Below are 13,087 nucleotides of genomic sequence, written 5' to 3'. Positions count from 1 at the left end.
AGGGTTCCTTGATGCCACGCCCGGTCAAATGCTGCTTTGATGTCGAGGGCAGTCACTTCCACCTCCTGTCTAGAGTTCAGTGCTTTTCTCCTTGTTTGGACCTAACGAAGCTTGGAACTGGATGGTCCTGGCAAAACTCAAAATAAGCAGCGATGAGAAGTTTATTGCTGCGTAAGTGGCACTTGGCAGAGCTGCTGGTTGGCAGAGAGGCAACAAAGAGTAGAAATAAACAGATCTTTTTTCCAAATGGCAGGCAGCGACTAGTGAGGTACCACAGGGATTGGTGCTGGGACCCCAGCTATTCACAATATGTATTCATGATTTTAAAAAAAATTTAGAGTACCCAATTCATTTTTTCCAATTAAGGGGCAATTTAGCATGGCCAATCCACCTACCCTGCACATCTTTGGTTGTAGGGGTGAAACCCACACAAACACGGGGAGAATGTGCAAACTCCACACGGACAGTGACCCAGAGTCGGGATCGAACCTGGGACCTCGGCGCCGTGAGCATGTATTCATGATATAGACAAAGGAACTAAATGTAATATCTCCAACTTTGTAGATGACACAAAGCTTGGTGGGAGGGAGGGCTTTGAGGGGGATGCAGAGATCTTTCAGTGTGGTTTGGACAAGTTGATGAGTGGGGAAATGAATGGCAGATGCTGTATAATGTGGATAAACGTGAGGTTATCGTCTTTGGTGGCAAAAACAGGAAGGCAGATTATTATCTGAATGACTATAAATTAAGAGAGAGGAATGTGCAACGAGACCTTGGTGTCCTCGATACACCAGTCACTGAAGGTAAGCATTCGGGTGCAGCAGGCAGTAAAGAAGGCAAATGGGTATTTTGGCCTTCAACACAAGAGGATTCGAGTGCAGGAGCAGGGATGTCTTGCTGCAATTAAACAGGCCTTGGTGAGGCCATACCTGGAATATTGTGTGCAGTTTTGGCCTCTTTATTTGATGAGGGATGTTCTTGCTATAGAGGAAGCGCAGAGAAGGTTTACCATGCCGATTCCTGGGGTGGCGGGACTGACATGAGGAGAGATTGAGTCGGTTAGGATTATATTTACTGGAGTTCAGAAGAATGAGGGGGGCTGTTATAGAAACCTGTAAAATTGTAATAGGACTAGACTGGGTAGATGCAAGAAGGATGCTCCTGATGGTGGGGGTATCCAGAACCAGGGGTCATAGACTAAGGATACGGGACTGATTTTAGGACTGAGATGAGGAGAAATGTCTTCGCCCAGAGAGTGTTGAACATTTGAAATTCGCTACCACGGGAAGCAGTTGTTACCAAAACATTGTGAGCGGGATTTTCCGTCACGCCAGCTGGCCAATGGGGTTTTCTATTGTGGGCCACCCCATGCTGTCAGGAAACGTGGGGCGGGGGTGCACTGTCGGCGGATCAGAGGATCCCGCCAACGGAGAATCCCACAGTGTATGGTTTTCAAGAAGGGGTTAGCTATAGCTCTTGGGGCTAAAGGGGTCAAAGAATGTGGGGAGGAAAAAAGGAACAGATTTATGAGTTTGATAATCAATCATAATCCTATTGAATGGAGGAGCTGGCTCGTGGGGCCGAATGGCCTACTCCTGTTCTTATTTTCTATGAAGGAGGCCATTTGGCCCATCATGCATGTGTCAGCTCTTTGAAAGAGCTTTGAATTAGGTCCCACTCCCCAGCTCTTGCCCCATTGCCTTGCAAATTCCTCTCTTTCAAGTGTTCATTCAATTCCCTTTCGTGTGGAATCTGCATCTTTCAAATCACAACCATTCTCCTCATCTTCCCTCTGATTCTTTTGCCAATTTTCTTTAATCTGTCTCCTCTGGTTACTGACCCTCCGACCAGTGCAAACAATTTCTCCCAACAGGAATTCTACTAGTCAATCACTTCTATATCCTCTCGAAGGCCTTGACATCATGCTCCAGGCGGGGCCAACGTGTTCTGTTACTTTCAATGAATTGTTTACATAAACCCCCAGGTCTCTCTGTTTCTGCATCCACTTTCAAATGACACCATTTAGTTTATATTTCCTTTCCTCATTCTTCCAAAATGCATCAGTTCACACTTGTCTGTGTTAAAATTCACCCCATTGAACTAGAGTTTTTAAAAATTCATTTGTGGGACATGGGCATTGCTGGGTGGGTCAGCATTTATTGCCCATCCCTAGTTGCCCTTGAACTGAGTGGCTTGTCATAGAAGCACAAGAGTTTAACAGCACAGAAAGAGGCATCGGCCCATCGAGTCCGTGCCAGCCACCAGGCACCTATTTATTCTAGCCCCATTTTCCAGCACTTGCTTTGTAGCCTTGTAAGCTACGGAGTTTCAAGTGTTCATCTGGGGCGAGGGCTCCTTGATGCCACACTCGACAAATGCTTGATGCCAAAGAACAGTCATCCTCACCTCGCCTCTAGAGTTCAGTGCTTTTGTCTTTGATTGGACCAAGGCTATTATTGGACCAATAATACCTGGAATTTGAGTGGCCCTGGCAGAACTCAAAAGCACACATTGCTGTGGGTCTGGAGTCACAAGCAAGCCAGGCCAGATAAGGACAGTAGATTTCCTTCCCTAAAGGGCACGAGTGAACCAGATGGGTTTTGATGGCAATCGACAATGGTCAGCCGTTAGACGTTTAATTCCACTGAATTATTGAATTGAAATTTCACCTTCTGCCATGGTGGGATTTGAACCCGGGTGCCCAGAACATTACCTGAGGTCTTTTGATTACTTCCAGTGACAATACCACTGCCTCATAGAAGCAGGTCGTTCATCCCATCAAAGCTGTACTGGCTCTTTCGAAGGTCAGTGCAGTTAATTCCATTCCCCGGCAATTTCTTCAAGCGTCTGTAAATTATTTTCCTTTTTAGTCTACGGTTGAAACCGTGTCCGTCACTTTAACTCAGTGTATTTCATCGCGTCCGGCTCTTTTGCCAGCCCCCTCAATCTGTGCTCTCTAGTTATCAACTCTTCAGCCAACAGAAATTGATTTTCTTTCTTTGCTCGAATATGAATCCTTCGTGATTTTAAACACCTTTATCATATTTCTTCTGAGCCGAAAACCCCCCAGCTTCTCCAATCGATCCTCGTCACCATAATCCCTCATCCCCGGGTCCGTTCTAATAAGTGTTTTCCACGCTGTCCGGAAAGTCTTCATGTTCTTCCTGAGGTGTGGTGCACAAAATCAGACACCGTATTCCAGCTGGGGCTGAATTCGCATTTTTGTGTATGTTTAATACATTTCCTGTCGTCCGTAATTTGAGCTTCAGGCCGGGATCCCGTATTCATTATTAACTGAAATAAAAACAGAATGCTCAGCAGGTCTGGCAGGCATTTGCGAAGAGTGAAACAGGGTTAATGGGCTGACTTTTTCTGGCCCTTCCCGCCTGCGGGATCTTCCGGTTACACTTGGGGGGGGGGGGGTTGGCAACCCCCCCCCCCCCCCCCCCCAGCAGTATCCCCGGTGTGGGGGGGAGGTGAACAATGCAAAACCTCATTGTTCTTTGAAGTGCTGAGGGTTTTGGCCAAGGGTGGTATCATGACCGACACAGGCTTGGAGGGCTGAAGGGCCTGTTCTTGTGCTGTATTGTTCTTTGTTCTTTGACATCAGCGGGACTGGAAGATCCCACCACCGTCTAATGGTGAGCCACCTCCGCTATGGGGGGGGGGCGGGGGGGAGGAGGAAAGAGAGGTGGGGGGGGGAAGAGACGGAGTCCCACCCAATGTTTCAGACGCTGCCTAACCTGCTGAGTGTTTTCAAATTTCCAGAATCCACAGCATTTCGGTATTTTGCTCTTGTTTTATTAACAGCTTTGACGGGGCTGGTTTAGCACTGTGGGCTAAACAGCTGGCATGTAATGCAGAACAAGGCCAGCAACTCGGGTTCAATTCCCGTACCGGCCTCCCCGAACAGGTGCCGGAATGTGGCGACTAGGAGCTTTTCACAATAACTTCATTGAAGCCTACTTGTGACAATAAGCGATTATTATTATTATGAAGGCAGCAGGATCGGTCAACCAAGAGTTGTGCACTAAAAGCCCAGTTATCTCCATTCTTATTATAAGGTCCGGAGAGGAGTCACATCAAACCGATCAGGTTCAGTCAAAAGGAAAACGTTTTAATGCAACAGAACAACAGTACAGAAGCCAGCTCACAGTTCATGGTCTTCCGGTTTTATACAGGATGTAGAAGGGGACACCCCGCCCCTCAGTGAGGGAGTGTGGACCTATGAGAGCATCAACCCCCCAGTCCCTTAAAATACACCTTAAAATACATCAACCCCCAATCCCTTAAAATACACCTTAAAATACATCAAACCCCCAGTCTCATGAATGTCATATGACGTGCTTAAGGTTTCACTAGTGTCCCATGACCTGCCTAACCCCAGGCTATGACCGTTCTGGTATCCATTTTAAAGTGGTACCATTGAGCTTAGATTGTCTTTGTCCAACCTCTGTCTTACCTCACACTTTCCTGGTTTGAGTTTCATTTGCCCATTCAACCCGTCTGTCTATGCCCTCTTTAAAGAAATACTTACATTTGTGCAGTGCTATTTCATGACCGCCGAGTGTCCCGTAGCACTTTAAAAGCCAATGAACTATTTTTGAATTGTAGAATACACAGCAGCCAATTTGCATACAACAAGCTTCCAGGAACATCAAGGTAATAATGGCCATGTGATCTGTTGATTGGCGGATAGGTATTGACCAGGGTGCTGAGGATAACTCTCCTGCCTTTCTTGTTTTTGAATAAATTTAGAGTACCCAATTATTTTCTTTTTCCAATTATGGGGCAATTTAGCGTGGCCAATCCACCTAACCTGCACATCTTTGGGTTGTGGGGGTGAGACCCACGCAGACTCGGGGAGAATGTGCAAACTCCACACAGACAGTGTCTTCTGCCCTTTCTGCAAAGTCCTGGTGTGGGACCTTCTGAATGAGCAAGAGTGACCCAAATGACTCACAGCTGACACTACTTAATTGCTACCTTCCTCACTCGGCACTACTCTTCCACGTTTTTGTACTTTTATTTTTATTTATTCATTCACAAGGTGCTGGGAGGGTCAGCATTTATTGCTCATCCTTAATTGCCCTTACAAAGGTAGTGATGAGCCCATGCGGTGTAGATGCACCCACAGTGATGTTGGCGGGGGGGCGGGGGGTTGGCTCAGCGACAACGAAGGAACATTGATGTATTCCCAAGTCAGGATGGTGTGTAGCTTCAAGGGAACACCACCACCTGCAAATTTCCCATATATCTGCAGCCCTTGTCTTCCTAGGTTGTCGAGGTCGTGGGTTTGGAAGGTGCTGTCGAAGGGAGCCTTGGTGAGTTGCTGCAGTGCATCTTGTAGATGGTACACACGGCTGCCACTGTGCGATGGTGGTGGAGGAAGTGAATGTTGAAGGTGGTGAATGGGATGTCGATCAAGCGGGCTACTTTGTCCCTAGATGATAAGCTTCTAAATTCAAAATATCGGTATATTTTGAAATTATACTCGCATCCATAAGCCTAGGTCATTAATATTGACCTGCATTACACAGGAAACAAGTGAACGACTGTCTGAGGACCAAGTAGGGCAGCGAGTGTGGGGAAAACTGCAGTAAGATGTGATGGGTCTTTGGGGGAGTGAATGATTGTGGCTTTAATTGTGGACTGTCCAGCTGGAGCCTCCTACTGTATTTTTTGGATGAGAGGAAGGGTCAGACAGCAGGAGGTGAGAGTGTCGGCGGGGGGAGGGGTGTAGTTAGTAAGACAAACTAAGATGGGTTTGGAGTATATTTATGGAAATACCCTGGGTAAGGTTTTTTAAAAAAAAGGGTTGATGAACTTGGGTATAGTAGAATTAATATAACGACAATAATAGCTGGAATAATGGTGAACAAGGAGAGGAAGAGCAACTTAATGTTCAGAAAAGATAGGAAAGGACAGAATGAGATGGGGTGGAGGTTTTGGTCAAATGTTCAGGCAACCTTCAACAAGGTGCAAGAGTGGTGATAATGAGGGACTTCCCTTACCCAAGTGTATATTTATTCTTTCATGGGATGTGTGCATCACTGGCAAGGCCAGCATTTGTTGCCCATCCCTAACTGCTCTTAAATAGAGGGCAGTTATCGTGGATCTGGAGTCACATGTAGGCCAGGCATGCCGGATTTCCTTCTCTAAAGGCCGCGAGTGAGCGAGCTGGGTTTTTACAATAATCGATGGTAGTTTGACGATCACCATTACTGAGTCGAGCTTTCAATTCCAGATTTTCACGTATTGAATTTAAATTCCACCAGCTGCCGTGGTGGGATTTGAATCTGTGTCCCCTGGAGCATTAGCCTGGGCCTCTGGATTACTCATTACCACAATGCCACTGCCTCCCTCTATACTGGGGAAGATATGTAAAGGGCAAAGATGTGCAGATCAGGTGGATTGGCCATGCCAAATTGCCCCTCAGGTCCAAAGGATGTGCAGGTTAGGTGGGGTTACAGGGAGAGGGCAGGGGCGTGGGCCTAGGTAGGGTGCTCTTTCAGAGGGTCGGTGCTGACTCGATAGGTCAAATGGCCTCCTTCTGCACTGTAGCAATTCTATGATTCCAACTTGAAGGGGATGGCACAGTGGTTATCACTACTGCCTCACAGCTCCAGGACCCGGGTTCAATTCCGGCCTCGGGTGACTGCCTGTGTGGCGTTTGCCGATGCAGACCCAATGGGCCGAATGGCCTCCTTCTGCACTGTCGGGATTCTAAGGATTTCTGGAATATGTGCTATGGCAATTTCTTGCTAAGTAGTGTGTTTCAAGCCCAGGAAGGAGCCGGACCTAGTTCTGGGGAAGGAAGTGGGGCAAGTGGGCACGTTTCAGTGGGTGACTGTTTGGTGAAACGGTGCTCGCAATGTCATTGGGTTAAGGGGTGTCTATTAAGGGTGGAAAAGGACAAGGAAACATCAAAGGTAAGAATATTCACCAGGAATTTCACTGAGTTGAGTGATCTAGCCTGGTCGGATTGCAGTCAAAGATTTGCCTTCAAAGAGGTTATTTGGATACGGAGGAGACATATTCCCACACAAAGAGGAGGGTGTCTCAAGTTAGAGCTCTCTGGATGACTGAAGATAATGATCTTGAGTTTCCATTAGCTTGCATTGACTCTTAGTGCAATTTGCCTGGTATCAGCAGAACCCAGTGCCAAGATCAAGGAATCCTGGATCTCTTGCACTAGTTGAGAAAACATTGTGCTGGAACTGGCCCTGCTCTCAACCTGGATCAAATGAATCCCCGTTGTACGCTAAACAATGTTTGGGGGTCTTCATTCAGGTTCTTAAGGTTGAGCTAGATTTATTTAGGTGCGAGGACACTAATGGGCACCTTCTAAAAACTTATAAATATAAAAAATTATTTATTAAGAAACTGAGTTCTGTACAAAAATGAAGCCAGTAAATTGTTCTGTAGAGTTTTTACGGTCACTTTCGTTGACTTAAAAGTAGTTTAATCCGACGTGGTGACGCAGACACTGTGACAAGCCAAAGTCCTGCCAAAGGCGACCCTCCCTCCGATGCCAGTGGGATGGGAAGATCCCGTGCGCGGGACACGTTGCTTTCCTCCTGACAGGGAATCAGGTACCGGGTTCAACTACGAAATACGGTGCAACCGGCTCGCGCCGTCCAAGCGGAAGAGGTACGACACACGCACGGGAACTGGATGCGACCCTTTAGTTCTTCCTTTTGTTGCCAGAGAAAGTGTGTTCGGTCACAGGAACGGGACACAGTGCGAGGAAAAGCCGACTCTGAGCCTTTGAATGCTGAATACAGGGTTAAAGGCAGGATTCTTGGAAGTGTGGAGGAACAGGGGGATCTTGGGGTCCACGTACATAGATCCCTCAAAGTTGCCACCCAGGTTGATAGGGTTGTTAAGATGGCGTATGGTGTGTTGGCTTTCATTAACAGGGGGATTGAGTTTAAGGGCCGCGAGGTTTTGCTGGAGCTTTATAAATCCCTGGTTAGACCACACTTGGAATATTGTGTCCAGTTCTGGTTGCCTCATGTACTGTTCTATGTTCTACCCCAATGGCGAGCCACCTTGGCCGGTGTGGTGCACAAAGACTCCGTGAGACAAACAGAGTGAAGTCGATGAGGCCTTATTAAGCGTGTCTGTTCCCCAGCAGCCCGATAGTAAACTGGCCTGCGGGGGAAGGCACCGGCTTCTTATACTTCGCCTTCAGGGCGGAGTATGAGGTCAACGGCCAACCAGGACCCGGGATCTGTCAGCCAATGACATTAGGGCTTCCAGTCCCACATGACCCCCAATACATACTACCACAGCCGGAAAACACGCCCGGGTGGAGTGATCCCACCCTTACTATTTGTGATAATGGCATTTTCCACTGTATCGATAAGCCTGCAACATGTTTGCTGCTTTAAACACACCTTAGAATCTTTGAAATGCAAAAGTGCTGCCCAACTGTAGATGGTTTAACTTTCAACATTATGCAAAAAGGTTTGAGTGGAAGCTGGAGAAAAAAAAACACTTTTGAGGGCAATTTGAGGCTGGACTGTGCTCAAAGCAGAAATGGTCAAATGAAAATAAAACAGAAACAGGAGGCTGAGGATGCATAATCAAACTCACAATGTCATCGAAAACCAAGCCGAATACAGAAAGTACAGAGGAGAACTTAAAAAGGAAGAGAGACAGGACGAGGATACAAAAATAAATGATTAAGTTCCATGAAAGAGAAGGCACAAGTCTTTCATAAAAATAGAGAACATGAAGAATTGGAGCAGGATTAAGCTGCCTGGCCCCTCGAAACCCTTCCACCTTCAATACGATTATGGCTGCTCTTCAATCTCAACTCCACTTTCTCATCCAATCGTGAAAAGCTCGATCCCCTTACTGTCCAAGTATCTATCAATTGCAGTCTGGAATATACTCAGTGACTGATCATCCACAGCCCTCTGGGATAGAGAATTCCAAAGCTTCAGAAGACTTTGAATGAATAAATTGCTCCCCATCTCGGTCTTTAGTAGCCTCTCCTTATCCTGAGACTGTGGCCCCGTGTTCCTGGTATCCCAGTCAGGGAGAAACATCGAGCAGGATTTTCTGACCCTGCCCCCCAACCCCCCCTGCCCCCACGGCATGTTCTGCAGTGGAGGAAGAGGCCCGCCATTGGCTGGTGGCGGTGATCATCCGGTCGCGATGCTGTCAATGGGGTTTTCCCGGTGTTCCCACCCTCGGCCACCGGGGAACCGGTGAGACTAGAAGATCTCACCAGCTGGAGTGGCCGGAAAACTTCGCCCAACCTCTTAGCACCTATCCCGATAAAGTCTCTCAGACTCGCATCCGACTCAGAGATTTAAATTCTCTTAATCTATCGATTGGTGTAGGTCCATCCTACTCAATCTCTTCCGGGAGGACAAACCTCTCGTTCTAGGAATCAATCTAGTGAACCTCGGCTGTACTGCCTCCAAGGTGAGTATTTCCTGGCTTCGGAATGGAAACCAAAACTGCGCACTTTACTCCGGTGTGGTCTCACCAAATCCCCACTCAACTGCAGCTTTTACTCTTATATGCCAACCCCTTGTAATAAAGTCCGGCATACTATTTGCCTCCTATTTGTTTGCTGTACCTGAATGTTAACTTATGTGACTCATGCACAAGGACACCCAAATTACTCTGAACACCAAAATGTAATAGTTTCTCACTGTTTAAAAATGCCCTGCTTTTTACTTCTCCCTATCGAAGTTATTAACCTCTCCATTTCCCCAATTGGTGTTACAACCTGGTGTTGTAAGACTTCTTACTTTCCCCACTTTATATTCTACCTGTCACATACTTGTCCACTCACTTACCCTCTCTAAAGTCCTTGACAGCCTCTTTGTGTCCTCCTCACAGCTTACATTCCCACCTCACACCGAATTATCAGAAGCTTGGTTATGTTACACTCTTAAGTTATTACTATGGATTGTAAATATCTGAGTTCCAAGCAATGATTCGTGCATCCATGCTGAGAATGACCCATTTTATGCCCACTCTCTGCTTCCTGTCCATTGACCAATCCTCTATCCCTGCTATTACATCACCCCAGCCACAGGAGCCCTTGGCCAGGATTCTCCGCCACTGGGAAAGCCGGAGGGGGCAGAGAATCCAATGGCACTGCCCAAACAACTTTAACACCGGCGAGATTTCCCATTCCGTTGTCCCCGCCCGCCACCAATGATGAAATGGCGGCGGTGGTGGGAAGGAGGAGGGGTAGAGTGGGTTAGGATGGAGTAGGAATCTTGTAAGGGGTCTAGTTTGAGGGCTATGGTGATGGCAGCATTTCAAATGGCTCCGAGTAGGTATTCAGGGAGCCCAGTGGTGCTAATCCACGGTGAAGATATGGAATCAGCTGAGGAGGCATTATAGGGTGGAAGGGATGTCGGTGCTAACGCCACTGTACGAGAATCATGGGTTTGAGCCGGGGGGGTGGGGGGGGGGGGGGGGTGGATAGTGTATACAGGAGGTGGGGGGAAGTGGGGCTTGTCAAGGTGAGGGATTTGTATTTGGGGGAAGGGTTCGCCAGTCTGGAGGAGGTAAGGGAGAGGGTAGAGCTGCCGAGGGGTAGTGAGTTCAGGCAGTTACAGGTTAGGGACTTTGCACGAAAGATCTAGAAGGGGTTCCCTAGATTGCCGGGATACACCCTGCTGGAGCGACTGCTGCTTTCGGATGTGGAAGGGGAGGGAAGAATTAGGGATATATATAAGTGGCTGGGGGAGGAGGGGGGCGAGCGGGTGGTGAAGATCAAGGAGAAATGGGAAGCGGAGTTGGGAATGGAGATCAATTGGGGTGTATGGAGTGAGGCACTGCGAAGGGTAAACGGGACCTCCTCTTGTGCAAGGATGAGCTTGATACAGTTCAAGGTGGTGCACAGGGCGCATATGACTCGGGCGAGAATGAGTGGGTTCTTTCACGGCGTAGCAGATGAGTGTGAGAGGTGTGGGTGGGAGCCAGCGAATCATGCGCACATGTTTTGGGGTTGTGAAAAATTGGGAAGATTCTGGGCGGGAGTGTTTGTGGTCTTAGCCAGGATAGTGGAGGAGGAGGTGGACCCGGACCCTTTGGTTGCAATATTTGGGGTTTCAGAAAAGCCAGAGGAAAGGAAGTCTGATGTCGTGGCCTTCGCCTCTCTGATTGCACAGCGACAAATTTTGCTGGAGTGGCGGTCGGCATCGCCACCGGGGGTAGCAGCTTGGTTGGGTGACCTGTACGACTTCCTGCGGTTAGAGAAGATAAAATATGAATTAAGAGGCTCAGCAGGGGAGTTCGAGAAACGGTGGGGGATGTTTGTGATTGTGTTTGAGGAGCTGTTCGTCGCTGGGAGGGTGGGGGGGGTCTCTGGAGAGGGCATGTGCATGGAGGGGGCTGTGTGTTAGGAGGCTACCATGCCTGTCTCGCCAGCATGATGTCGTTGGGACCCGCCTCTAGAATTTATTTCAACGAAGTGTCAAAAGATATGGCGGGAAAAGCCTGCAGTAGAGTTGATGGACTACACTCTGCTTTCCGCGCGTGAATTGACACTATGTTAAAAAGTGATAAAACTCCGCGTTGTATCTTGTGCAACAACCTTTCATGTGGCATCTTATCCGACTCCTTTTGAAAATCCAAATATAAACCACCCACTGGTTCCCCTTTATTTACCCTACTAGCCACATTCTCAAAAAACTGTAAAGGACTTACCATTCTCTTTCATAAAATCATGTTAACTGACTAATCAGATTGTTATTTTCCTTGTGACCTTTTAACACTTCCTCAGTAATAGACTCTAAGATCTCCCTGATGACTTATGTCAGACGAACTGGCCTATAATTCCCTGATTGCTCTCTTTCTCCATGATTGAACAGTAACATTACATTTGCTGCCTTCTAATCCACTGAGAGCATTCCAGAAGCTGGGAATTCTGGAAGGCCGTGAGGAATTCCTCCGCAGTCTCTTGCAGCCCGAAGACGTGGGCCATTGAGTCCAGAGGATTTGTCAGTTTTCAGTCCCATTAATCTCGCCATACGTTTTCTTCACTAATGTTAATTGCTGTTGCCGCGATTCTCCAGCCTCGTTGCGCTCTCGCTCAAGCGTAACGAGGCCGGCGAATAGCAGGAGAGGCCAAAAACGAGATCTGCGGCGGGCGCCAAACAATTTGCAATGCAATGCAAGCGGCCTGCTCCCATAGGCGAAAGCCGGATCTCACTGTAGCATGGCAAAAAAACAATTAGCACCAATTATCAAGCTACCTTGGCACATGGTGGGGTGGACATCACGTGAGTAGGAGCAGGTTGTGACAATATGTAAATTGTATGATAAATGAAGGGGTAACAATTCCAACCACTAGATGGTGATCAAGAGCACAGATGTGAATCACGTGATACCTTGGGCGGGATTCTCCGACACCCCGCCGGGTGGGAGAATCGCTGGGGGGCGGCGTGAATCCCGGCCCCGCCGGCCGCCGAATTCTCCGAAACTGGAGATTCGGCGGGGGAGGGAATCGTGCCGGTCGGCGCCCCCCCCCCCCCCCACCCCCGGCGATTCTCCGGCCCGTGATGGGCCGAAGTCCCGCTGCTGCTATGCCGATCCTGCCGGCGCGAATTGAACCAGGTCCCTTACTGGCGGGACCTGGCGGCGCGAGCGGGCTCTGGGGTCCTTGGGGGGGGGGGGGCGCGGGCCGATCTGGCCCCAAGGGGTGCCCCCACGGTGGCCTGGCCCGCGATCGGGGCCCACCGATCCGCGGGCGGGCCTGTGCCGTGGGGGCACTCTTTTACTACACGTCGGCCGTGTAGGGCTCTGCGATGGCCGACGCGTAGGTGACCCTCCCCTGCACATGCGTGGGGATGACGTCAGCAGCCGCTGACGCTCCTGCGCATGAGCGGACTCCCGCCAGCCGGCGGAGTCCCTTCGGTCCCGGCTGGTGTGGCGCCAAAGGCCTTCCACGCCAGCCGGTGGGGCGCCAACCACTCCGGGGCGAGCCTAGCCCCTAAAGGTGCAGGCTTGGCCCCTAAAGGTGCGGAGGAATCCGCACCTTTGGTCGGCCCGATGCCGGAGTAGCTCACGCCACTCCATCCCGCCGGGACTCCCCACCCTGCCGGGT

Source organism: Scyliorhinus torazame, chromosome 29 (genome assembly GCF_047496885.1).
Source record: "Scyliorhinus torazame isolate Kashiwa2021f chromosome 29, sScyTor2.1, whole genome shotgun sequence".
Classification (NCBI taxonomy): Eukaryota; Metazoa; Chordata; class Chondrichthyes; order Carcharhiniformes; family Scyliorhinidae; genus Scyliorhinus; species Scyliorhinus torazame.
This window is presented reverse-complemented; position numbering follows the sequence as displayed.